This window comes from Lissotriton vulgaris, chromosome 5 (assembly GCF_964263255.1).
Source record: "Lissotriton vulgaris chromosome 5, aLisVul1.2, whole genome shotgun sequence".
NCBI classification, from domain to species: Eukaryota; Metazoa; Chordata; class Amphibia; order Caudata; family Salamandridae; genus Lissotriton; species Lissotriton vulgaris.
This window is the reverse complement of record NC_141693.1, coordinates 1,179,043,386-1,179,070,530: the sequence shown is the minus strand read 5'-3', so window position 1 is coordinate 1,179,070,530 and position 27,145 is coordinate 1,179,043,386. Positions and strand designations below refer to the sequence as shown.

Below are 27,145 nucleotides of genomic sequence, written 5' to 3'. Positions count from 1 at the left end.
CCCCACACTCTGACTGTACAAATAACACAGAGCGTAAAGGTAATCAAGCGAGGGATAAATCAGGGAAGGTAAGGAAGGGGTCTGGAACGGATGGGATAGCTGAAATGACAAGAAAAAAGAGGATTATCACATCAATTCTGACTACTCTCATTCAAGTCTCGCTAATGAAACGATACATACCAATTAAATCAGGAGGGGACCTCTTTCCTCTAAACCATAGATACTTCTCTATATCAGAGTGCTCCCTGTAAGAAAACCACGTATTACTAACTTTTCAACAACCTTCAGCAAAGCATTCAAAAGGCCAATCCTTCACCACACATACCCTTATAATGCTTCCCTTGAGTAGATAATAGTTTTCTCCAGTAACCCAGTGGTTATAGTTATGATACTGCCAAAACCTCAGTTCCAACACACTGAAGATCAGGAATTCATAAAAGTATCTTGGTAAGCACTTCCAAATCATCCAAGGACAAAAAATAGTGTTCGAATTAGTATTCCTAGCTGGGCCCAACTAATAATGGAACACTAACAAAAATAGACATGAAATGCTTCCTCCTCCGAGGCTTACCAGCTTCCCTTGAATGAGATTTATATAGTTCAGAAATTTGGTTGCGCGAGTTTTCTCGTGTTCCAGCAACCCAGAATTGTCACAGTATCAGCTGCTTTCCTCCTCGCGGCAGCCGCTCGCGGTAAAAACCAAGGCACAGTAGACTTCTCAGCGCTGACAAGCTTTCTAGCCACAACAAAGTTCGAAGTAAAGCGCCCCTCGAAATGGACACCCAGAAACCGGGGATCTTCCCTCGCGGCAGCCGCTCGCGGTCGGGAAATCTCCTTAGAACACAGGAACGCCTTCTTTTGGCAGCCGTTACACAAACACGGCTTCATCCTTGATGACACGCATTTCTCTCCTCGTGGCAGCCGCTCGCGTTCGGAAAGAACAAGTAGGGAAAGCCTTCCCCAAGTCTGTTTGGCTAACGTGATAATCTTGCCGCTCAGAAACTCCAGCAAACATTCAGGTTCCCAATCTTTGATCCTGGAATAAAGCTCCCGAAACAGGGAACACGACCACACTCTCTTTCAGGTTCCAAAGAGTAATCAATTACAGCGCCATCTAGTGGACAACACAAATATATAGACTCTGTTCCACACCTAGCTTTATGGGAGTTGTAGTTCTGTAGGCGCCATTACGCAAATCCTGACACTTTTCTTGGTAACTGTCAGGAGGTGGTGGTAGTGCCTGAGGGCGGCTTTGTAGGTTGAGCTGGCTTCAGCGTCTTGGTTGGTTCTCCACTTCTGGGGTTTGCTGAATCTTTTGGAGTCCCAGAGTGTACCATGTGGTGCGGGTGTAGGTTCTGCGATGTTTGTGTTTTTTTTATGGGTGCGCGAACTTTGGCGCAGTTGAAGATCCATTGGTTGAAGTTTGTGATGTGCGTAGCTAGGTCTTTGGTGGGGTCGGGTTGGTTTGCTTCAAGAGTTTCACGCCAGTCTGTTTCTGTTCTGTCTGGGTTGGTTGGTGTGGATGAAAGCTTTGGCTTGTGTCATAGAGATATGAAATAAATATGGCAGTGGTCAGCTCATGTGAGTAGAGAGGTGGAGCGGTAAGTGATGCAGCTGCCGGAGGCGAAGATTGCATCTAAGGTGTGTCCTGCATTGTGAGTAGATTCCGTGAAGAGCTAGAAAGGTCTTATGTAGTGTTGACTTCCAAGGAGGTTGGTGGAGCAGTTGGAGGTGCCTTCTGGGTGGAAGTTGAATTTGTTAAGAAGAAGGAAGTTCTTGGAGTTGACGGTGAGGGGAGGGCAATGAATTCTGAGATGAGTTTGCTGAAGTTGACTCGTAGACCAGTTAGTCTGTAAGTTATGGTGCCCTTATCGGTGGTGCTGTTGTTTGGTTGCCGGTTGAAGCTTATGTGTTCCATGAAAGGGGTGTCTGGATCGGTGGTGGTAGTGCATTTGAGGGTGTCTTTGTAGAGGATAGTGAGACCTTTGCCGGGTTTGTGGATGGCATACAATTTTGTATCCTTCGGGGATACCCACAGCGATGTCAGGGGCTGGGGGGAGGTTCATCCAGGTTTCCAATAGGAAGAGGAGGTCTGGTGTGCATCCATGGTCATGTGCTTGGAGGGTCGCTGCAGAGACGCAATGTTGGATGATCAGGACAGGGGTCATGGCGCTGGGCCCATGCCAGATGCGACAAGACGGGCTTGCTCTTGCTGTGCTACCATTAAGCAGGTCCTGGGAGGCGGGTGAGTGAGGGGAGGCAGTGGGTGGGGTGGGTGAAGGGGAATGGTGGATGGGGTGAATGAAGGGGGTGGTGGGCAGGGCTAATGGGAGACTGGAAAAAGACGCAGGAGAGCAGGCAAGGAGCCGGGGGAGGCAGGAGGAGAAAAAGCACGAAGAGGGAGCTGGGGGTGAGGGGAAAATTGAGGCACAGGATACAGAGGCACAAAGTAAAGCAGCACAAGGAAAAGAGACATAAATAAAAGAAGCACAATGCAAAATTGCACAATGTAAAGGGGCACAGAGAAAAAGGAAGAGTGTGAGAAAAAGAGGTAAAGTAAGGAAACGAGTGAGAGAAAGAGGCAAAGTAATGGAAATGAGTGAGAGAAAGAGGCAAAGCCAAGTCAACTATGAACCAGAACACACGCAACCCAAGACCAGTTTTGCCCTTATTTGGGCTCATCAGCCAGACATAGCTTGGTTTCAGTGACACAGTGTGCATGGCTGTGGGTTGCTGTGTTCCGGTTCATGGGGCCTTGCAGTTTGTGCTGGACTGTTCCCATTGGAGCAAGTTCAAGACTCATTTGCATGTAACTGGGTCCTAACTGTGAAGGTATGGTGTGTAAAACAACGATGGACAGGGATGCAGCTCGAGGAATTTCCAGTGACTGAGATTAATTCAAGCATTCCATCCATCTCTTTTTGTATACTTTTTTATCTGGGTATCATTAGCATTGCCATCACATGTGAAGTTGAAAGAATTGAGGAGTTCCAGGAGTGGTTTAATTTACACATTGAAATAAAGTGTTGAAATGATTGATTCTTTTATAACTCCTCTCTAGATGCTCTATGACTTGGAGGAAAAATTGGGGAATAGAGATTATGCTTGACCTGTCTTTAAAATAGAAGGTGATCAGTTCAAGAATATTTCTTTTAATACCCATATCATTTAATCTATTCAGTAAGATTTCTTGATGTACGTTGTTGAATTATGCTGCTAGGCATAATTCAACACACACCACACCACACACCACACCACTATTCTTTTATCCAAAGTATTTTTCAGGTTGTCTCATATTGACGGCATGGTGGATTAATTCCCTCATTAAACTTTAAACATTAAACTTTTTTGGTAGTCAGATAAAAATGCGTTTACCTCTCTGTTTTTTGAGGTATGGGAGAAGGTAGCACTTTCTAGCAGTTGTATTAGAAATGGTCTGTTGGAAAGTGGACTGTAGTTGTTGGGGTTTGCTAGGGTCAAGTAAGTCATCTTATATAGCAGTTGTATGTTTGATGTTTTGAGTTCTGAAGGAAATCATGCCTATGGGTTAGGGACTTGATGATATTCAGTGTTGAGATTGCTGCTGACATTGATAGTAAGATATTTTTAATAGGATTGATGTCTGAAGGATTGCCGAATGGACCATCCAATGCACTATCTCATGGGATTCTGTGAAAGACAGTTGCTGGAAGGAGGCCAGAGTGGGTATGTCACATCTGACCTTTCTTTGTCAGGTTGCTGAAAAAGTATAATTTTTCTTTTATTAAATAGGTATTCATCCAGTCAGAGCTGGCTCTAGGGCGGTGCGATCGGTGCGATTGCACCGGGCACTGACTAGGGTTGGGGCGCCATGTTCATCTATTTTAAAAGCACCTGATGCCACATACATTGTCCCAACAATTTTCAGGCATCAATAAAAATGACAACTCTGGTGATTAATGTTTTTCCTGGAGAGAGACCGGAGCTTCGTCTAGTGAACGTTTTGACTCATCTTAGCGCAGAGGGTTAATGTGCAAGCTGTAAAGAACGTGTTCTATTCACATCACAAAGTGCATATCATATAAATAGGTCAATGGGTTACTGCTTTTGTCAGAGATCCTTTTGTTACTTTAAGTTTATAAGTTAAAATCCTGATAATAGAGCAGTGAGCTATTAACTGCCTTCAAAGAGCTGTGTGCAAACTGCAAGGAACATATTAGAGCTATATATTTTTTGCCCAGTCTTTCGTTGTCCTAATAATGCAAAAGGGGTTCATTTGGGTACAAATCAATTCTTATTATTAAAGAAAACCCCTAACAATAGTGTTACAAGGACTCTTAAACTATACTGCATCCCAGTATGGATGAAATGTGACTCCCACACCTTGTAGACCTCTGTCTTGTATAACAGTTCCTATATACTGATTTTCATGTAAAATGTAAATGTAAATGTAGGATTGTCTCAGTGCAAAGTGTGTGTGATGTAAAGTGCTCTGATACCTTTAACTGCTACAAGTGGCACTATAAAACTAAAAAAATCTAAGAGACAGTGGTTATGGAGACTTGAGGGGCACTGTCAAATGGTGGTAGTGATGGAATACGTGGCGGAGGTCGTCATTGGGGGGGTGCCAACAGACATTGTCACACAGGGCGCCACCAGTGCTAAAGCCGGCCCTGCATCCAGTTTGTTAGCTTTAGTGATTAAATGCGCAGCCGTTTGGCTGCAGAAGCTCTGTTGAAGAGTTGATATTGTTGTGCAATTTAGATGGCTAAATTCTGCTAGAATCTTGATCAGCTATGTCAACTGACAATTGGCTGTCGTAATACTGTTTGAGAAGTAGGTCTTCTTAGCTTTTTTGATGTATGATTTGTACGTTATGTTGTGTCTTTATAGGCATGTTTTGTCCAGTGGTTTATGATCTGTACCATGGTAGGTGAAGGGTACATATTTGTGCTTTTATCTTTTTATTATCATTCAAGGCGTCTTCTGTTTCCTTTTTTGTTGTCATCACATTTTTAGTAGGATAACTTTTTTGTCAGTGTTCATTTTATCATTTTGCTACTCTATTGAGTTTATTTGATCCGTCTGTATGTTTTTTGAAAGGTTGGCTTCAATGTTCTCCATACAGTCTTTTTCCAATTTTGTATTTCCTTATGTGAGACAGGAAGTTGGTTAGAGATTTTATCGAAATAAGAAGACTTATTGCAGGGAATTTTCCTAGACCTGGATTGCAGAAAACAGCGTCCATTGTCCAGAGATTAGGGGTGTTTTATTCCATATGTGTTTGTATTAGACTGTGGCATTAAAGGTTTATCAAATTAAATGGTTTACTCACCGATGATGCATAAGTTAGGGTATTTGATGTTAAGGTTTAATATGGTGTCTAGAAAGGCATCTGTGATTGTTTTTAGGTCTCGCCTGTCGATGCGCATGCGCATCGAGCTTGCGAGACTATGGGGGCTTAACCACTCTTTAACTAACTTGCAAGGAATCGTGGCGATTCCTGCAGTGCCCGTGACTTTTAAGCTCAATGCGCATGCGCATTGAGCTTAAAAGCGCGTGCACATCAGTTCCCTCATCCGCACGTCGCATTTCTCCTCCCCCCTCGCCCCCTCCCCTGCCCGCCGTGTCGCATTTCTCCTCCCCCCTCCCCTTATCTGCCTTCCCTCCGTCTTGTTTGTGTCGCATTTCTCCTCCCCCCTCCCCTTCTCTGCCTTCCCTTCTTGTACTCGCATCCTGTAGAGAACATAAACCTTTGTGCAAACAAAGGTAAGGGTTCATTCAAAGTTCCTACACGTTTCTTTTGCAACATGTTTTGTCCCCAAAAAATCTGATCGTTCATCACGTAACTCATTCAACGATCACAAAGTCCACACCTTCCTAAACATTATCTGTGACTTTGCATCACTCCAAGATGGCCGCTAGGTAACCCAGAACAGATTGCTCTCTTACATCAACTACACCAGCTATAAGCACAGCATTCTCTTGTTGACAGAGCGGTCCATCTTGTATTAGCAGGACGTGGACATTTAAAAAAGTATAGTAAAACGAACTACAAGGTATGCATGTAGTTAATTACCATTCTTCTCCACTCCAAGCACGTAAACACCTGTTAACATTCAACTTTTTGAATTACAACCACCACTGTTCTGCGGCCGTAAGCAATATTTTGCACCGCTTATTACGCTCATTAACACATCACGGTCACACCCCCTTGACGTAATTCATGAAACTCCAAAACGGTCGTCTGATAAGCAGTCCATTCCAGCCTGGTCGTTTCCATTATTTCCCACAATAAGACGCAACCAGCCGCAGTCGGTTGACATAGATTAACCCTCTGTATCTCTGCCTGCAACTCTGGTCCTTTCTCAGTTTCAACGCTTGAGCGCCGTACAAACACATCCACATTTTCTATGCACCCCTTTTCTCCCCACGATACCTCGCACCGGTGCCACCACCCACGTCGCTTCTCGAAAACGTTGCAGGTCCTCGCTGCTGTCAGAGTCCGAGTCCACACGCGGGCCACGCGCAGGAGCTGCCATCTCAGAACTGGCTGCTTACCGTGCCCCGTAGATATAAAAAAGAGGGCTTAGTAAGATTCCCCAACTACATGGTTTGGACCTCGGTATCAATAACCGATCCAAGATGGCCGACGAGGTACTCTACTTAAAGGAAGGTGAATAATTGTTACCGTGCAGTGTTTCTCTGATTTGCAAGGACAGCAACAGACTGCAAATTTTTTATTACTTTTTTTTTTTTTTAAACAAAATGAGTTCTGGTGACGCTACGTACGTTTAATTATGATATTCCGAGCGTTAAAACATACACTGCCAAACGCGCCTTCACATCCTCACCCCCTCACCCTCACACATCCTCACACACCCTCACCCACCCTCACCCTCGCACCCTCTCACCATCACCCCCTCTCCCTCACACACCCTTACCCTCATCCCCTCACCCTCACACACACTCTGTCACCCTCTCACCCTCACCCTCACACCCCCTAACCCTCACCCTCACCCTCACCACCTCACACACCCTCACTCACCCTCACACACCGTCAAACACCCTCACTCACCCTCACACACCCACACCCTCACCCTCACACACCCTCACCCTCACTCACCCTCACACCCTCACACACCCACTCACCATCACACCACTCAGTGCTACAACACATATTGTGTTGCAATAGGTGTCACATTTGCGAAAGATAAAACTATTGGCATTGTAAATAACAAAGCTATTAATTTCGCAATTTTCAAAACAAGCACATAAATGAAAAATGTGTCTTTACAATACCAATAGCTCAAACTTTCCTAATGCGAGACCTATTGCATTGCTGTGCTTCTCTCCCCTGCTGCACTCTCCTGCTCTCTAGAGATGTGGCCTAACGACCAGAGCTGCCATCTATGTCACGTAAATACAAAACATGTTGCATTCCAAATGCTATAGGTGTCACATTCGCGAAAGTTATAACTATTGGCGTTGTAAATGACAAAGCTATCAATTTAGCTATTTTAAAAACCAACAAATAAATAAAATATTTGTCATTTACAAGACCAATAGCTCCAACTTTTCTAATGCGAGACCTATTGCATTTCCAATGCTTGTTTTTCTGGTGGAGGTAGTTACAATAGTAGAAATGTGCATGAGAAGATTAGGGTGGGGTTGTAGCTTGTCAGTAGAGATTCACATCCTGACGTTCATATATCTTCCTTTTTTGGGGTGGGTATGTTTAGGCGTGGGCAACGTTTCCATGTGGAAATTGAAACGCAGGAATTTCACCAGTTTTTCCTGCCCACAGAGCAAACTGTATTAAAGCTAAATACATTGTCCAGACCCTTCAGAGAGCTCTGTACTGCAGCCTCTCAAGCAGGGACGTCTGTGTGCAGCATCTGCCTGCAAGGCCCTTCTGGCTGGGATGCCTCACACGCAAGCCTTGCTGTTGAGAAGGTTTCTTGAAGAGCACTGACAAAGGCCACACATTGTAATATGGTAATTAAAATGGCCGCCCCCAGTGCTGGTCAGCAATTCCTTGCTTCTTATATTCCTCGATGCCCGGAAAGAGGAATTCTTGTTTTGCAGAGCATTTCACCTGTATTCCTTACTTTTTCCAATCCCCGAGAGGCAAAATTGCCTGCGTTTTCACATCCATTTATAGTGAATGGGTAAAATTTTTACCCATGAATAGTTAGGTCTTCTTTTTTGTATTTCCACTTATGCACAAAACATAGGGGCATATTAGCAAGGGCCATATCGCCGCTTTAGCAGCACTTTTTGCCGATAGGGCGATATTTTTATCACCCTATTAGCAAGCTGTCGCTAACAGCAGTTAGAGACCGCTTTTAGGCGATAGCGACCGGTTTGGGGCCCGCTTTGCATGTCAGCGATATTTATCGCTAATGACATGCAAAGTGGGCGTACCCAAACTGTTAACGACTGAAAGCAGTCGCTAACACAGCTATCGCCTATTAGCAAGGCAGGCATAGCGATTAAAAAATCACTATATTCTAACGCCTGCTAAAAACATGACTTACCTGTTTATCCAATGGGAGGTGAATCTTCAGGTTAAGTCCCCATTGACGTTAATGCGTGAATATCGCTAGATTTCCAGCGATATGAATGCATTTCGCCACTATCGCTGGACATTTTAGCACAAGGGAGAAAAACGTTGCTTATAGCAGGTTTTCTCCACTAACATATCCAGCGATAGGCAGCAATAAAAAAAATGCACTAAGCACATTTAGCGATAAATATCGCTATTTCTTGCTAATATGCCCCATAGTATCATAGTGGAATTGGTATCAAAGAGAGGAGTAAAGGGCTATTACTACTTAGTCATAAGTTGAAGGTCCAGCTACAGCGTACCCTTAAAGGATACGTAGATGCAAAAATTGCCGTGCTGTTCCTGGAGGGAGAGGGGGGAGAGAGAAGACCAATACAGTGTATGATGCGAGTGGTATTGTTAGGGTAACAGGAAGTTAACCCTGGGGATCCATTTTGTTGGATTTAATGCCCTCACACACCCTTTCAGGTGTCATGATTCATCATTTGGGCCTGCTCCTCGTTGGGTCGGCGGTGCAATACCCAACGGGCAACACCTCAAAGAGGGGCTCTTTGGTGGAGATCTTTTTCCAACAGCCGTATGGATGAAGTGCGGGTATGGGGCCAGAATGGATTAGTAGACGTTGAAGAGTAAATTAAAATAAAGCTAGGGGTACTGGGAATGATTTATTCGGGTGGTCCGCTGCTTTAATTAAAAACGGATTTCTAGAGGAGGGAGCTGGAATATTATGCTTCCCGAGATCCTCCAGATTGTGTTATTGTCCGGTCAACATGTTTCTCACTGGCGTTAATTAAACAAGCGATTCTTCAGGACCTATGGGACTATTTAGCTAGTATCTAAAAAAGTGAAAACTGTCTACTCTGATTCCCTAATGTATTGTGTGTGTACAATAGTGTGGGAACAACAACAACACTATGGTAGGGTAGGACCCGGTGGAATATTTAAAGACCAAACTCTGGGAACAGCCCTCACAGATACAGAACAACAAAAGAGTACCAGAGGGTCTAGAAGAAAAGGTGGGTTTATAGTGTGCGGAAAACAGGCAAACAACAAAAGACCTCTAGACTGACCTATAAAACATGGTATTCAATGACAACCTGATAGATGGTCAGAGATACCCATCAGTCACCACTCGGAGCCGCACTTCATCATTTGGGATTTTTCAAAACCATCTACACAGATATGTTTTTTTCAGACAGAGAGAGAGAGACCAAGATGTTAATAGATCTCTTCCACTGAAAAAACAATAGTATGGTATACCACTCCTCGAGATTGGTGAGTGGTCGAGTGTAGTGTGACTGGGGGAGTGCAGTGCAGAAAAAACTTGTACGTGAAAAAATAAAATAGAAAGGTGTGTTTAAAATTGGATGAGGGAGCATAGAACAAATTTTATTCGTATGATACTCACTCCGCCAATATTAAAAATTTGTTAAGATAGTTTGAGAAATGCGCTGTCTAGAAATGGAACCAGGTCGACATGTTTCAGCAATACGTGGACACAGTTGTCCTTGCTTTCTTCAGGACCTTACAACAAATAAATGCTACTGCAAGTATAAAAGAAATAATAAGTGCCAACTAAGAAACAACGTTCACAGACAAGTACTGAGATCACCTGAGTCTCCAGGTGAAGAGTCTTGTCTTTTGCTTACAGGTTATGTCGTTCACTAGAAAGGTCAAAACAGAAAGGGTGAAATGTCAGAAAGACTGACTACACACACAAAAACACACATGAAAGCTAGGTCTAATAAATACGGACCTTAGACTAAGTCAAACTTCTAGTGCCACTGCTGACTGTGGACAGTCATAAAAGTAGTGTGGTTGATTTACCATATCAGGATATATGAATTATATGCCAAATATATTAAAGGAAATCTTACCATAGCTTGTAAGAAGTGAAGACCTCACCCCACCTGGCAGTGGCTCAGGAGTAGAGTGAAGCACCGCTCTATAGGACACGTAAACGAAAATGAGAACATATTTCTCCACTGTTGGGGTTCAAACGCGTACTCTAGCTGGTGTGTGGCCATGGTAATGGTGTGCGTCTACGTTATATAACAAAGGATTAGCCATTGAAACTCTGAGTAAGGAAAGTGGCCATGGCAATCATTATACAATTTCAAAATTTCATACCAGGGATTGGTGAAGCATCAATGGTTAAAACCTATTGGAGACTTAATTATCCGCCAGCGATTACATTAGGATTGCAAGCGGGCTGGAATAGGCATATGGAAAGGGGAAGGATTGGTTTCTACAGTCTATAATACCAGAGAGAAGCAATCGTAATTTCACCCATTGATGTGTTAAACGTCTTATGGGTAATGGGGTGGATCGAGGCATGATTAAAAGAGTTACCCCGTGTACATTGGAACCTCATATATTCCGTAGAGTCAGGGCTGAGAAAAGGTAGAGGGAAATTCATTAAAGGCGTGTGGTATGCTAGTTTGGAGTAGCGAAGCCGCCACATTTCATTTAAGGTTAAACAAGACATATCCGCAGTGACGGGTCTGTTAGTTAAGACTTTAGCTACTGTAACTAGGCTTATGTCTAGGGACTTGCTTGGGAGTGCCTGCTTAAAAAGAGGGTCTGGTCTGTTAGTAAAAGAATGCGCTGCTGGAGACGGTAACTCAGTTATTGTTAAGGAACTTACTTGGGAGTGCCTGAGCTGTGCTGCTAGCGCCTAACCCTCGCCGCTGGATCCGGGTGGAGGCAGAGGGCGGGGTCAAGGCCGAATATATAGGTATTAGAGCCTCCACTTGATAATGAAGTTAGCGCGGGGGGGCATCTTATAGTGTCTAGCCTCCTGTATGGTATTATGCTAACCTGGGGTTCAATCCCTTGCTAGTCATTAACCAAAAGTTTATTCGCTAAACTTAGTAGGTTATGATGGTCCTTGGAAGAACTGCATGTAGAGTTTGGTGCCGGCGTCACGCTCTGTGTTGTGTCTAGCTAGTCACGACATTGGTGGCGGCCATCTTGCAGTGGTCCTCTCGGATATGTCAGTTGTGGTAGTCGCGGCGTTGCGAGACCACAAGACCTATAAAGTAGATCCCTGTATATTCTGAGTTGTTAAACTCAATTAATCAGAGGTTATATTTGGTCCCGGTATAAAGTGGCTAAGGCATTCATAAGGGGGACTTAAAAAGTATTATTTGAATGGTGATGTATACAGGTACAGTTGCTCAGAGGCTGATCCAGGGGATGTCTTCATTGAGGCCATGGCTATCCGAAGACAATCTGTGAATCAATTGTTGTTCTTTGTAAAACAGGCACTGTTTGGATATCTTTTGGTTTGCTTCAAGTATCAACCATTGGAGGGAATCTGGGGTATGGTTCATTTCTAGAAAGTTCCTGCACATTTTGGTGTTATTTTTCTTGCACCTGAAGTTGCTTCGGTGCTACGAAATTCTTTTTTTTATTTTTTATTTATTTTTATTGCAGATTCACAGAAAGCTACCAGCAATCAATCAGTTATTCCAGTTATTCACCAATATTAGTGCACCGCACAGTCGGTGGAGCAACACACAGCCATTTAGCCCACAACCCGGAGGTTGGGCGGCAAATATCGTTAGAGCGCTGGAAATACAAACTCATAAACAAATGTGAGCATCCAATGAGCATTCCGAGCATCTGCTTTTCTTTTTTAACCCCTCCCACCCCCCCCAGTGAATCAGTAAACACATTTTGTTATACCTCTAACAATACAGTCACGAAAATAGCAGCAGTTACACTTCTAATTCCCCCCCATCCCCCTCCATGCCAGTAGAGTCTTTCACAGTTCTGAGCCTCAGATTTCCAGTGCCTCCTGACACCCTGCGTGTTCATTTTGTCTCATCTTATCCATCTTAGTGGTGTCAAGGTTGTCCCGGTGTATTAACCTATACTTAACATAAAACCCCTCACACCCCCCATCTAGCCCATGATAGTGGCGCCACTTGGACCAAACTCTCCGGAATTTTTCGGGGCACCCCCTTGCCTTATAAGTAACCCTCTCGGCTGCCATATATAGATCCAGTCCCCTCCTCCACTCCTCCAGTCCCGGCGGTTCCGGCGCCCCCCAATATTTTGCGATGTCCCTTTTTGCTACAACCAGTGCAAGGACTAGGAATGTAAGAAGTGGGCGAGTCAGGTCTACCTCATTAGTCATGCCTAGCAGTGCCAGCTTGGGATCCCGTTGGATCGGAACCTCCAAGACCTCCTCTTATTCCTTGAATACCTGTGTCCAGTATGTTTGTATTGTGCCACACGCCCATATAGTATGATAGAAGTCCCCATCAGACTGGTGACATCTAAGACACCGTGAGTCCTCTACTTTCCCCATTTTGCTAAGACGTAGTCTATCATAGTAAGTTCTATGGAGTACATTAAATGGAATGAGTCGCAGTCTTGATTTGATTGCCACCTCTCGGGGATGCATCAACACTATTTCCCAATCCAGGTCTTCCATCTCTCCCACCTCTGCCTCCCACGTGCCTCTGAGTTTTGCCAGGTCCCCCAACATATGATTAGTTAAGGTTTTATAGGTTAGGGAGACCGCCTTCCCCGTTATCTGCTCTTGGAAGAGCCGCCCCTCTAATGGTGCATATTCTGGGACATCGGTGAGTGTGATTTTTTGGGCTCGCCATGCGTGCCTTAGTTGGATGTATTTGAACTGCTGTGTATTATGTAGGCCGAACTCTGATTTAAGTACTTGAAAGGATTTTAGCTCCCCTTTGGCTATCACATCTCCTATAGTAGAGATGCCGATATCGTCCCACCTTTGGAAATCTCGCAGCTTGTTAAGTTCTGCCAACCATTGGCAGTGCCACAGCGGTGTCTGCCGTGTGGGCTTCTTATCCCAACCCATGCGTCTTGTGGCCTTTATCCATGCATTTAGTGTTATAGATGTTGCCGGGAGGAGCAGTGCCCTTCTAGCGCCCCCGTAGAGAAAACACAATAGGTTTTTGGACGGCATTTTTGCTCTCTCCAGGGCGTAAGTCGGGTGGTCCGCCGGGGCGTGGAACCAATCAATAATTGGTTTCAGATGTTCCGCCCAGTAGTAGGCCTCTAGGTTAGGGAGCGAGATCCCCCCACTGTACTGGTGTCTCTGAAGCGTGGACAGAGCCAACCTAGCATGTTTGCCTAGCCAAAGAAAGGATCGCAGGTCTGCATGGATCCTAGTGAAGACCGCCGTAGGTATTGGATAATATTCGTTTTGTAGGGCGTAAAGGAATTTGGGTAGAGTAATCATTTTGTACATGGCGGCTCGGCCTAGGAGTGTGAGTGGGAGCTGTCTCCAACGATCCATATCCGCTAACGCGTTCAATATGATCCGTTCCAGGTTTCTTTGGAACAAGAGGGTCGCACTCAGGGTCATATAGATCCTGAGGTATTGGAAGCCTTCGGTAGTCGTCAGTAGTCTCTCCGGCAACCTTACCCATCGGTCTCGTCCCCCAGGGTCATAAAGGAAAGACTTGTGCCAATTTATTTTGTGTCCCGCCTGCCCGCCATAATGCTCTAATTCCCGGAATGACTCCGGGATGGTGGTCTCTGGTTTAGTTATATATAGCAAGATATCGTCCGCATACAGCGAGATCTTTTCTTGTGTCTGGTCCGTGTCGTTGCTTGTAAAGCCAGAGATGTCCTTGTTTTGCTGGATCCTGGCTGCGAGTACCTCAATAGTGAGTGTAAAGAGGAGGGGAGACAGGGGACAACACTGTCGGGTGCCTCTCTGAATCCGGAACTCACGCGACATTTTCCCGTTCACCCTCACCTTGGCCCTCGGGGCAGTGTAGAGAAGCTGGACCCATTTGACAAAGTTTGGTCCAAAACCAAACTTGTGAAGCACTGCAAAGAGGAATGGCCAGTGTACCGCGTCAAATGCCTTCTCGGCATCTAAGGAAAGGAACCAATGTGGTTCGCTCCGCCCCCGTACTTCCTGTAGCCAGTTATGGGTTCTCCTAAGGTTCAATTTAGTCGCCCTATCTGGTAAGAAACCTGATTGGTCTAGATGTATGAGGCCTGGAATAACCGCTCTCAAGCGGACTGCCAAGATGGTTGCTAACAGTTTTACTTCCGTGTTGAGTAGGGAGATGGGGCGGTAGGAAGCACAATTCTCTCGTGACTTGCCCTCCTTATAGATCGGGACAATCGTTGCCATAGTGAGGTCCGGAGGGAGCTCCCCCTCCAGGAAGGCACCAGTAAAGAGGCCTTTAAGATGGCGTGTCAAAAGGTCCGCCGCACGCTTGAAGAGCTCGGCTGGGAAACCATTCGGGCCTGGGGTTTTGCCTGGTCTCAGCTTGGCAATGGCGTCCGCAATGTCATCAGTCATTATGTCCGCCTCCAACACCTCCAGGGCCTCGGGAGGCAGCACCGGTAGGATCGTCTGTTCCATATATTGTAATGCTTCCTCACAAGTTACAAGATCTCGCGTTGCATAGAACTGTTCATAGTGCGTAGCAAATGCTTCCGCTATCTCGGTGTCGGTGTTAACACTAGTCCCGTCGGTGATAGAAATACTGTCTACCCACCTAGCTGCTCGCTCATTTTTACTGAGCCACGCTAGAAGTTTGCCTGACTTGTCCCCCACGTCATATAGGCGGTGAAGGGTGGCGAGGGATTGGGTCTTCGCATCGTTAGTTGCCAATTCTCTATATTGTCTCTGGGCATCAAGTAGCCTTCTAAGAGTCTCGCTGTTTTTATGGGTCAGATATTCCCTCTCCCATCCCAGGATAGCCTGTTCTAGGGCAGCAACCTCGGCCTGAAGTTTACGTCTTTCCTCTCCCAATCTGCATTTAATCCTATCTCGTAGTACCGGCTTTAGGGCTTCCCACAGTGTGACACTCGATTTCACCGTACCCTCATTTTCTGCGATATAGACCTTGATGTCTCTTCGAATGTCTCTCAGTATGGCTGCGTTTTGAAGGTCCCAGGCCGCCAAGCGCCAGGAACCTGTGCCCCTGCCCTGGTTGTGTCCCACCCTTTCAAACAGTGGCGAGTGATCCGATATGCCTCTGGCCTTGTACTCTGCAATATCGTCTACCCTCAGGTACTGTCGGGACATGAAGACATAGTCCAGTCTCGAGAACACCCTGTGGGCCCTAGAATAATATGAGTAGGTTTGCTGTGTCGGGTGTAGCCACCTCCAGATATCCGTAAGTCCTACATTGGACATCTGACTGAACAGTGCGGTCTGGTGCCCTCCTCTCCCTGCGTCCCCGGATCTGTCTAGTCCTATATTCATAACATCATTAAAATCACCTCCCACCACTTGTATAGTGTCCGCTGTGTCTAAAAGGATGTTCGCAAGCGCTGTAAGCGTACGGGTCTGTAGTTTGGGTGGTGCATAAACTGAAATTAGCGTGTACATGTGTCTATTCCAGGTACCCTGTACTCCAGCGTATGTCCCCTGTGGATCTACCCAGGTGCGTGTGATGCAGAATGGTGAGGACTCGTTAATGATGACTGCTACCCCTCTGGAATCCGATGTGTAACCCGCATGAGCCAGAACTCTATATCGGCTTCTAGCGATGAAGGCACACTGTGTGCCCTTGAGGTGTGTTTCCTGTAATAAGGTGACAGCCGGGTCCACCTTTTTGATGTAGGAGTTCACTAGGCCCCTCTTGACCTTAGACCCTAGTCCGTTGACATTCCACGTCAGGATGCTCATTGCCCTATCTCCCCAATGTGGAGTGTCTAAGGTACTTGCCATTCAAAGATGTGATGGCTATATGTGGTTAGACTCTGGCATGTGTATGTGGTGTGGAGGTTCAATGTGCGTTGCTGCATTTTCCCAACTGTTGTCCCCCTCCAATTTTTCCCACCCGTTCCCCTACCTGAATAAACTTGAAATCCCCCTCTCCCACCCCTCTCCCCACCTCCCTCCCCTTCCAGTCTTATCCTAGCGCAGGACATAACTTACCGTAAGAGTAGGCCTGTCGCCCACCCACAGAACCCTCCCTTCAAAAAACCAAAAAACAGTAAAACGTGTAAAACAGAGAGGCGTGTCAACTTGCGTGCTTCCCTATGTCGGGCTGCCATTTCCAGTCTCCAATGCACCATCGCTCAAAAGGCGTGTCAACTTGTGTGTGTCCCAACATCGTGCTGCATGCTCAGTGTCCCCCGATCCACCAGTGTTCAAGATTTGGAGTCTTGAGTCTCTGATTCGGGCGCACTATGCTGTGCACACATGTCCTGCTCCAACACTCGGATCTCCTCAACCAGCGGATGAACAGATTGTCCCCCTCTTCCTCTTCCTCCCCTCCAGACGTGCGGCTATCTAGTCCTTTCTCGTCGTCGCCCTCTGAGCAAGCAGTGGATCGCAGACCGACAAATCTCGAGCCCGCCTCTGCAGCACCTTTCGGGGAGGCCGAACATCCTTTCCGCTTGTTTCCCATACCACGGCCTGATAAGGTGTCGCCGGGGTTTGTCTCTTAGACCTCCTGGATTTCAATCTCTGTGCCTTCGGTATTTCCCACTGGGTTGCGCTTCGCAAGGACCTGTCTAGCAGGTCCCGTCCGACGGTCTCTCTGCTGTTGAGGATTGGGCGTTCCTCCAGCCATTGCCAGGCATTCTCCGGATGGGTGAAGAAGAGTGACTGTTCCTTGTAGAGCACCTAAAGTTTCGCCAGAAAGAGGAGCATGTACGAGATCTTTAAATCTCTATGTTTCGCCTTCACGGCATCAAAAGAGCGGCGTTGTTTCTGGACCTCCTGACTGTAGTCCGGAAAGACCATGATGTGTGCGTTTTCTAGACGGATCTCACCCAGTTTCCTCGCCTCTCGCAGAATCAGGTCCCTGTCGGCGAAGTTGAGAAAACGCGCAATGACCGGTCGCAGTCATGCCCCCTCCGGTGGTTTTGCCAGTAGGGCCCTGTGCGCCCTCTCAATAATGAAGCAAGGTGAAAATTGTACCGCTGGGAAGGTTTCCATCAGCCAAGAGTGGAGGAAGGACACCATGTCCGCCTTCTCGATTTGGTGCTCCGAAATTCTTGTTTTCATGTTTCGGGTTTTCATGCCAATGTAATAAAGATTGCATGGGCATATGATCAGGTAAATACAGTTTGAGCTGTTACAATTAGTATGACCTCTCATTTCCCACTCGGATGAGTCTGTCAGGGTAATGCTTTTGTATTTTTTAGTGAAGGGGCCTCTCACGGCTGGTAGATTCCACAATGTTGGTTGGCGGGTTGTTTGGATTGCCTCCTTGGGTCTAGTGTGTACCAAGATGTTTTTGATATTTTTAGACCTCTTAAAAGCAAATCTCGGTTGGTCTAATGTGAGTGACCCTGTGTTAAGTATAGACCAGTGGCGTCTCACGACTTTTCTCAAATGGTTCGATGCCGGTGTGAAGGTTGTCACACAGGTCATGGGTTGATTGGCCAAGGGATCTCTTTCTTTTGGTTCTAACAGGCCCTCTCTGTTGTTATTCTGTGGCAGTTTTCTACATTTCTTAATCTCTCTAGTGGGGTAACCTCTCTCTTTTAGGTTCCTTGAGAGAATAGATGACTCAGTCTTGTAGTTGGCCATTTTGCTGCAATTACGTCGTATCCTGAGGAATTGCCCAAATGGTAGGTTGGTACGTAAAGCAATAGGATGGTGGCGAGTGTAATGTAGCAGGCTATTACGGTCTGTGCTCTTTTTGAATAAAGTAGTGCTGAGGGATCCCCCTTCGATACTTATTTTGAGGTCCTGGAATGCTATGTCTCTGTTGGAAGCCGTAATAGTGAACTTCAGGTATGGGTTTATGTTATTAATGCAGACGAAAAACTCTGTGTAAGATTCTTCATTACCTGCCCAAAAATCAAGATGTCCTCTATGTATCGTTTCCATAGTTTGATATTGTCATGATAGGGATTTGTCAGTGGTGATATATGATTCTCTTCAAAGTCGGCCATGTAGAGACAGGCTACACTAGGGGCTACCGTGCTCCCCATACAAGTACCTTGTGTCTGATGATAGTACCTGCCTTTGAACTCAAAATAGTTCTCAGTAAGGACCTTTTCTGCGCATTCCATAATGAAAGTGATCGGTGTTTGAGATGTCCACTGGGTCTTATTGAGTACTGCCTCGATCACTCCTAGGGAGTCCCTCTGGGGGATGTTTGTGTAGAGGGCCTCAACACCTAGGGTTATGAGGAAGACAATTGATGGGGCCTCTTCGTAGTCCTGCAGCAGACGTAACAAATCTGTCGTATCCTGGATATAGGATGGAATTTGCTTTACCAGGGGCTGCAGAAAATGGTCACATAATTGTGATAAAGGTTCTAACATTGAGTCGATGCCAGAAACAATAGGTCGTCCAGGGACTGGTTTAACACCTTTGTGAATCTTCGGCAAGGTATAAAAATATGGGACCCTAGGATTCTTTTTCACCAGGAAGTCTGCCTCCTTTTTACCTAACCAACCGTGACATTCAGCTTATTCCACCATACTGGTGATGGACACAGTGAGGCGTTCAGTGGGGTTTTGTGCGATGGCCCTATAGTATCGGGTGTCATCTAGTTGTCTTTGACACTCTATGTCGTAGTCTTTGGTGTCCATTAGTACTGTCGCGCCCCCCTTGTCTGCCTGTTTGATGGTTATAGAGGGGTCATTGGCCAGTATGTCAAGAATGTCCCTTTCATCCTTGGAAATGTTGCTGAAAGAGGATATACCAGTTAGGTTGTTAACATCTTTCAGTACAGCTTGTTCGAAGGTTAGGACCTCACTGGGTACCATGCCGCTATGAGGGGTAAAAGTCGATGGATTATGTAGCCCGAAGTCATCACATGCTTCCTGCGGCTTGCCATCAAAGAAGGCGTGCAATCTGATTTTTCTGAAGAATTTCTGCAATTCCACAGTTTGTAGGAAATTATCAGTTTTTGGCTTAGGGACAAATCCAAGTCCCTTTTGTAAACCCCGCTCTGTTCAGGGGTTAGATGGTGTGAGGAAAGATTAACCACAAGGCTCATTTCCTGCTCATTTTGCTCCGAGTGTCCATTCCTTGGGGTGTTGTGTCTTCCCACTGTTGCGTTTCCTCTCTTTCGCCCTCGCCCTCTGCCTCAACCTCTGTCTAAAAAAGGCTGTTTTCCCTGAGTAGCAAATTGGGGAGGGTATTGAGGGCCGAACTGTGGCATTGCTTGAGGGAACGGGGGATATTGCCAAAGTGGGTGTCCCTGAAATGGCATTTGTGGGTGAGGCAATGGATATTGTCCACATCTGCCTCCTCTCCCGCCTCTGCGTTGGCGGGGTTGCCACTCCTCCCCACTGGAATTACTGTCGCAATTGGACCCTCTTCTTGAGGAGTTGTTGCTAGAATCAGAGAGGCAGCCTGTGGCTGATGGGGTGTAATCCGCTTTCAGGTATGGATATACTTTTTCTTTGTCGAAACAAAATGTCCTTTTGCAATTTGGTGACTTTTTGCTTCATAAGGTATTCCTTATGTTCACTTATATCTTTATTGATCTCAGCCAATTTGGTTTTAAAACCGGGATTGGTGACCGCGTTTTTTAGCGTTGCCTCTAATGCCTGGATCCGTTCCAGTAGAGCATCAGCGAGACCTTTGGAGGTGTTAACAATCAAGATCATTAGGTCATGTGTACACTTCCAGGATATCTGGGACCATTCAACCTTAAATTGGCCGTCCTCCCAGAAAATTCTTGGGAAGTTTTTTACAATCAAACCATTCGGGGCTATTTTGGCCTTGAAATATTCAGCCATTAGTGCCCCGTGTAAACTGACCCTTATCCATTCCCTTTTTAAGTCTGAAAGGCTTTGCCAGTCAGCTGTGTTACTTCCTGTCGCGTTATCATTATCCAAAGTTAAAATAGAGGGAGTTCTGAGGATAGCTGCAGCATCATCCTCCCCAAAACTGAGGCCCTGACCATCCATAATGTGGAGCAGGGTGAACAGTGTGGGAATGAAAAGTTTAAGGAAATCCAGACCCAATACGGGTGGAGATAAACAGGCTCCTTTTGAGCGGAGATATAAGCAGTGGGGGACAGAACAAATCTTACCCACCTTCAGATAGAATATACTCCTACGGGGGCAAGCCGTGCATAGGGTATGGTATCAAAGAGAGGAGTAAAGAGCTATTACTACTTAGTCTTAAGTAGAAGGTCCAGCTACAGCGTGCCCTTAAAGGATACGTAGATGCAAAAATTGCTATGCTGTTCCTGGAGGGAGAGGGGGGGGGAGAGAGAAGACCAATACAGTGTATGATGCGAGTGGTATTGTTAGGGTAACAGGAAGTTAACCCTGGGGATCCATTTTGTTGGATTTAATGCCCTCACACACCCTTTCAGGTGTCATGCTTCATCATTTGGGCCTGCTCCTCGTTGGGTCGGCGGTGCAATACCCAACGGGCAACACCTCAAAGAGGGGCTCTTTGGCGGAGATCTTTTTCCAACAGCCGTATGGATGAAGTGCGGGTATGGGGCCAGAATGGATTAGTAGACGTTGAAGAGTGAATTAAAATAAAGCTAGGGGTACCGGGAATGATTTATTCGGGTGGTCCGCTGCTTTAATTAAAAACGGATTTCTAGAGGAGGGAGCTGGAATATTATGCTTCCAGAGATCCTCTAGATTGTGTTATTGTCCGGTCAACATGTTTCTCACTGGCGTTAATTAAACAAGCGATTCTTCAGGACCTATGGGATATTTACCTAGTATCTAAAAAAGTGGAAACTGTCTACTCTGATTCCCTAATGTATAGTGTGTGTACAATAGTGTGGGTACAAAACACCAATAACTAGGGATGAAGGGGATTGGGAGGGAAATTATCCGTATATTACCCTTCTTCTATTGAAACCTGTGTTAAGCTGTCATTACCTGTTAAGGAAAGAGGAAAAGCAAATCACAAAAGGGTTTATAACATTCGCATCAGTGACAGTATATCTTCTGTGGGTTACATGCCAGTGTCATATTCCACTAGCGTGTCTCGACACCATAACAATAGTGTACATGCACTCTCATATGTGAAAAATTCAGTGAGAGTGGTGTGGAAGGAATATTAAAACATATATACACAGAAACAATAAAAATACCAAGTAGGTTTGGGTTGCAGCAACATATCCAAACTCACCTAAAAAATGTAATGGTCAGATAACAACAGTATCCAGCGGGTAAAGCTTCAGGTTAGATCTTCCACCGCATGGTTATGTATAGGGGGGAATCTAGGTTACCTAATAATCAGCATTCATTGATGTGTTAGAATTGCATTGTGTGTGTGGGTCACACTGTCTGTATAACTATTCTGTATAACCTGGACACTCCCTATCATGAAAGTGGTAGTGGCATACATAAGATTGAATTCAGCAGTGAGAACTTCATGTATGATAACCATCAGTCGTGAAACAGCGCTTAAGGAACTGTGTATCAGCCGGCTAATGAGTTGGGGTTCAAACGCGTACTCTAGCTGGCGTGTGGCCATGGTAATGGTGTGCGTCTACGTTATATAACAAAGGATTAGCCATTGAAACTCTGAGTAAGGAAAGTGGCCATGGCAATCATTATACAATTTCAAAATGTCATACCAGGGATTGGTGAAGCATCAATGGTTAAAACCTATTGGAGACCTAATTATCCGCCAGCGATTACATTAGAATTGCAAGCGGGCTGGAATAGGCGTATGACAAGGGGAAGGATTGGTATCTACAGTCTATAATACCAGAGCGAAGCAATCGTAATTTCACCCGTTGCCGTGTTAAACGTCTTACGGGTAACAGGGAGGATTGAGGCATGATTAAAAGAGTTACCCCGTGTACATTGGAACCTCATATATTCCGTAGAGTCAGGGCTGAAAAAAGTAGAGGGAAATTCATTAAAGGCGTGTGGTATGCTAGTTTGGAGTAGCGAAGCCGCCACATTTCATTTAAGGTTAAACAAGACATATCAGCAGTGGGGGGTCTGTTAGTTAAGACTTTAGCTACTGTAACTAGGCTTATGTCTAGGGACTTGCTTGGGAGTGCCTGCTTAAAAAGAGGGTCTGGTCTGTTAGTAAAAGAATGCGCTGCTGGAGGCGGTAACTCAGTTATTGTTAAGGAACTAACTTGGGAGTGCATGAGCTGCGTTGCTAGTGCCTACCCCTCGCCGGTGGATCCGTGTGTAGGCGGAGGTAAGCATGAGCGAATTTTGCGGATCTCGCGTTCGCGAATTTTGCGGATTTGCGGATTCGCAATCCGCAAAATCCGCGAATTCCCGCGAATTTGCGGATTTTTTTTTTTTTGTGTTCGCCCGTGTTTCTGCCAGTTCGCGAGGGTTTTGTACACTTTCGCAAATTGCGAACTTACCTGTCGGGTCGCAAGTTTCGCGAACTTGTTGTTTGTACGTGTCCAGCCTGTTTGGGACACTCTTCTTCATCACTGCCACTCTCTGTCACCACTGCCACTCTCTGACTACTCATGCCACCCTCTGGCCCACCCATGCCACCCTCTGTTTCATCACCAAACCCTCTGGTTGTCCAGTGTACATTATTTTCGGCAAAGCAAAGCACACCTTCCCTGCCTCAAGTGACCTGAATTAATTTGGGGCTGATTAATGTATCACAGAATATTTTTTTAGCTGGCACCTGCTTCCTTAGTGCGCCCTGATTAGTGATCTTTTGCACTTGCTAAGTGCTTTCATTGTTGCAAAATTAGTTACAACACCTGCCCTGCCCCAACTGACAATAATGAATTAGGGGCTGATTAATGGATTTTAACTTCCAGCCTGGCTCCTACTTGTCTCCCTTAGCTGTAATTCAGGACCTTTGTGGCATATGTGTAACTATTCTGAGGTTCAGAGCAGGGTCACATAATAGTTTCAACTGGCAACTGAACTCTGGAGGGGCCCCTCAGGAAGCACTACAGGAAATGGCTACTAATGATGAGCCTGAACTTTTGAACCTGGTAAGTAGTTACTTTCAGTTTTGCTAAGATCGTATTTCTGCAATTTTGCACTTATTCGCGGGGCGCGAACTCACGCGAACTCACGCGAACAGTGCGAGCAGTGCGAGCAAAATCCGCTGCTCGCGGATTTGCGAATTTTGCGGGAGATTCGCAAATCTCGCGGATTGCGGATTTCCCGAAAATCCGCAAAATCCGCGAGCGGAACGGATTTTCCGCCCATGCCTAGGCGGAGGGCGGGGTCGAGGCCGAATATAAAGGTATTAGAGCCTCCACGTGATAATGAAGTTAGCGCGGGGGCCATCTTATAGTGTTTAGCCTCCTGTATGGTATTATGCTAACCTGGGGTTCAATCCCTTGCTAGTCATTAAACAAAAGTTTATTCACTAAACTTAGTAGGTTATGTGGGTCCTTGGAAGAACTGCATGTAGAGTTTGGTGCCGGCGTCACGCTCAGTGTTGTGTCTAGCTAGTCACGACATTGGTGGCGGCCATCTTGCAGTGGTCATCTCGGATATGTCAGTTGTGGTAGTCGCGGCGTTGCGAGACCACAAGACCTATAAAGTAGATCCCTGTATATTCTGAGTTGTTAAACTCAATTAATCAGAGGTTATATTTGGTCCCGGTGTAAAGTGGCTAAGGCATTCATAAGGGGGACTTAAAAAGTATTATTTGAATGGTGATGTATACAGGTACAGTTGCTCAGAGGCTGATCCAGGGGATGTCTTCATTGAGGCCATGGCTATCCGAAGACAATCTGTGAATCAATCGTTGTTCTTTGTAAAACAGGCACTGTTTGGATATCTTGTGGTTTGCTTCAAGTATCAACCATTGGAGGGAATCTGGGGTATGGTTCATTTTTAGAAAGGGCCTGCACATTTTGGTGTTATTTTTCTTGCACCTGAAGTTGCTTCGGTCCTTCGAAATTCTTGTTTCTATGTTTCGGGTCGTCATGCCAATGCAATAAAGATTACATGGGCATATGATCAGGTAAATACAGTTTGAGCTGTTACAATTAGTATGACCTCTCATTTCCCACTCGGATGAGTCTGTCAGGGTAATGCTTTTGTATTTTTTAGTGAAGGGGCATGCTGCGCACCCCCCACAGAGATAGTGGCCTCTCACGGCTGGTAGATTCCACAATGTGGTTTGGCGGGTTGTTTGGATTGCCTCCTTGGGTCTAGTGTGTACCAAGATGTTTTTGATATTTTTAGACCTCTTAAAAGCAAATCTTGGTTCGTCTAATGTGAGTGACCCTGTGTTAAGTATAGACCAGTGGCGTCTCATGACTTTTCTCAAATGGTTCGATGCCGGTGTGAAGGCTGTCACACAGGTCATGGGTTGATTGGCCTAGGGATCTCTTTCTTTTGGTTCGAACAGGCCCTCTCTTTTGTTATTCTGTTCCCTTTTTCTACATTTCTTAATCTCTCTAGTGGGGTAACCTCTCTCTTTTAGGGTCCTTGGGAGAATAGATGACTCAGTCTTGTAGTTGGCCATTGTACTGCAATTACGTCGTATCCTGATGAATTGCCCAAACGGTAGGTTGGTACGTAAAGCAATAGGATGGTGGGTAGTGTAATGTAGCAGGCTATTACGGTCTGTGCTCTTTTTGAATAAAGTAGTGCCGAGGGATCCCCCTTCAATACTTATTTTGAGGTCCAATAATGCTATGTCTCTGTTGGAAGCCGTAATAGTGAACTTCAGGTATGGGTTTATGTTATTAATCCACACGAAAAACTCTGTGTAAGATTCTTCATTACCTGCCCAAAAATCAAGATGTCCTCTATGTATCGTTTCCATAGTTTGATATTGTCATGATAGGGATTTGTCAGTGGTGATATATGATTCTCTTCAAAATCGGCCATGTAGAGACAGGCTACACTAGGGGCTACCGTGCTCCCCATACAAGTACCTTGTGTCTGATGATAGTACCTGCCTTTGAACTCAAAATAGTTCTCAGTAAGGACCTTTTCTGCGCATTCCATAATGAAAGTGATCGGTGTTTGAGATGTCCACTGGGTCTTATTGAGTACTGCCTCGATCACTCCTAGGGAGGCCCTCTGGGGGATGTTTGTGTAGAGGGTAGGCATGAGCGGATTTTGCGGATTGGCAATCCGCGAATTTGCGGATTTGCGAATTTGCGGATTGCCAAAATCCGCAAAATCCGCGAATGCACGCGGATTTTTTTTTTTTTTAATGTTCGCACGGGTTTCTGCAAGTTCGCGAGGGTTTTGTACAATTTCGCAAATTGCGAAATTGTACAAAACGCGTGCGAACTTGCAGCAACCCGTGCGAACACAATTATATGAAGAGAAAGAAGCTCCTGGCCACAGGAACAGCACAGGGATTGCGCTCATGAAAGTCAAGGATGCAAAGGCCTCTACCCAGCATCACAGCTGATTTTCCACAGTAGATTTGGGAAGAGTTACACCTGTCCAGCCTCGAAGACGCTCATGATTGTTTTTGGGCTAATGAATGAGTCACTGATTTTGAGCATCAACTAGTTCGAGCGACCATGCAAAGGCCGCCCTCTACCCAGCATCACAGCTGATTTTCCACGGTAGATTTGGGAAGAGGCACACCTGTCCAGCCTCGAAGACGCTCATGATTGTTTTTGGGCTAATGAATGAGTCACTGAATTTGAGCATCAACTAGTTCGAGTGACCATGTGTGTGTTACTATGCAATCGCCCTGAAGGGCGCAGGGGTCCCTTGAGTGACCTGTGTAAGGCTGTAACTATTTTACAATGGCGCCAGCAAGCTGCCAGCACCGTTGTAAAATAGTTACAAAGTTAGCTTGCACAGGAAGCACCTGCTTCGTTTTATCTAGTGGTTCCTGTGCAAGCTAACTTTGTAACTATTTTACAAAGGCGCTGGCAGCTTGCTGCCACCATTGTAAAATAGTTGCATGAGTGGGGGTTCAACTTTTGAACCCGTTACGTTCGCGGATTTTTTTTTGCGGATTTTGCGGGAAATCCGCAAAATTCGCGGATTGCGGATTTCCCAAAAGTCCGCAAAATCCGCGAGAGTAACGGATTTCCCGCTCATGCTTAGTAGAGGGCCTCAACGCCTAGGGTTATGAGGAAGTCAATTGATGGGGCCTCTTCGTAGTCCTGCAGCAGACATAACAAATCTGTTGTATCCTGGATATAGGATGGAATTTGCTTTACCAGGGGCTGCAGAAAATGGTCACAGAATTGTTATAAAGGTTCTAACACTGAGTCAATGCCAGAAACAATAGGTCGTCCAGGGACTGGTGTAACACCTTTGTGAATCTTCGGCAACGTATAAAAATACGGTACCCTAGGATTCTTTTTCACCAGGAAGTCTGCCTTCTTTTTACCTAACCAACCGTGACCTTCAGCTTATTCCACCATACTGGTGATGGACACAGTGAGGCGTTCAGTGGGGTTTTGTGCGATGGCCCTATAGTATTGGGTGTCATCTAGTTGTCTTTGACACTCTATGTCGTAGTCTTTGGTGTCCATTAGTACTATCGCGCCCCCCTTGTCTGCCTGTTTGATAGTTATAGAGGGGTCATTGGCCAGTATGTCAAGAATGTCCCTTTCATCCTTGGAAATGTTGCTGAAAGAGGATATACCAGTTAGTTGTTGTTAACATCTTTCAGTACAGCTTGTTCGAAGGTTAGACTGATAACCATCAGTCGTTAAACAGCGCTTAAGGAACTGTGTATCAGCCGGCTAATGAGTTGGGGTTCAAACGCGTACTCTAGCTGGCGTGTGGCCATGGTAATGGTGTGCG

At 45.6% G+C, this 27,145-nt stretch overlaps 1 long non-coding RNA gene across 1 annotated transcript in view; it reads left to right on the top strand.

Annotated features, from left to right (window-relative positions):
• LOC147712218 (uncharacterized) overlaps positions 1 to 27,145 on the top strand; it is a 41,550-nt gene that overhangs the window by 946 nt on the left and 13,459 nt on the right. The gene's annotated exons all lie outside the window — the stretch shown is intronic.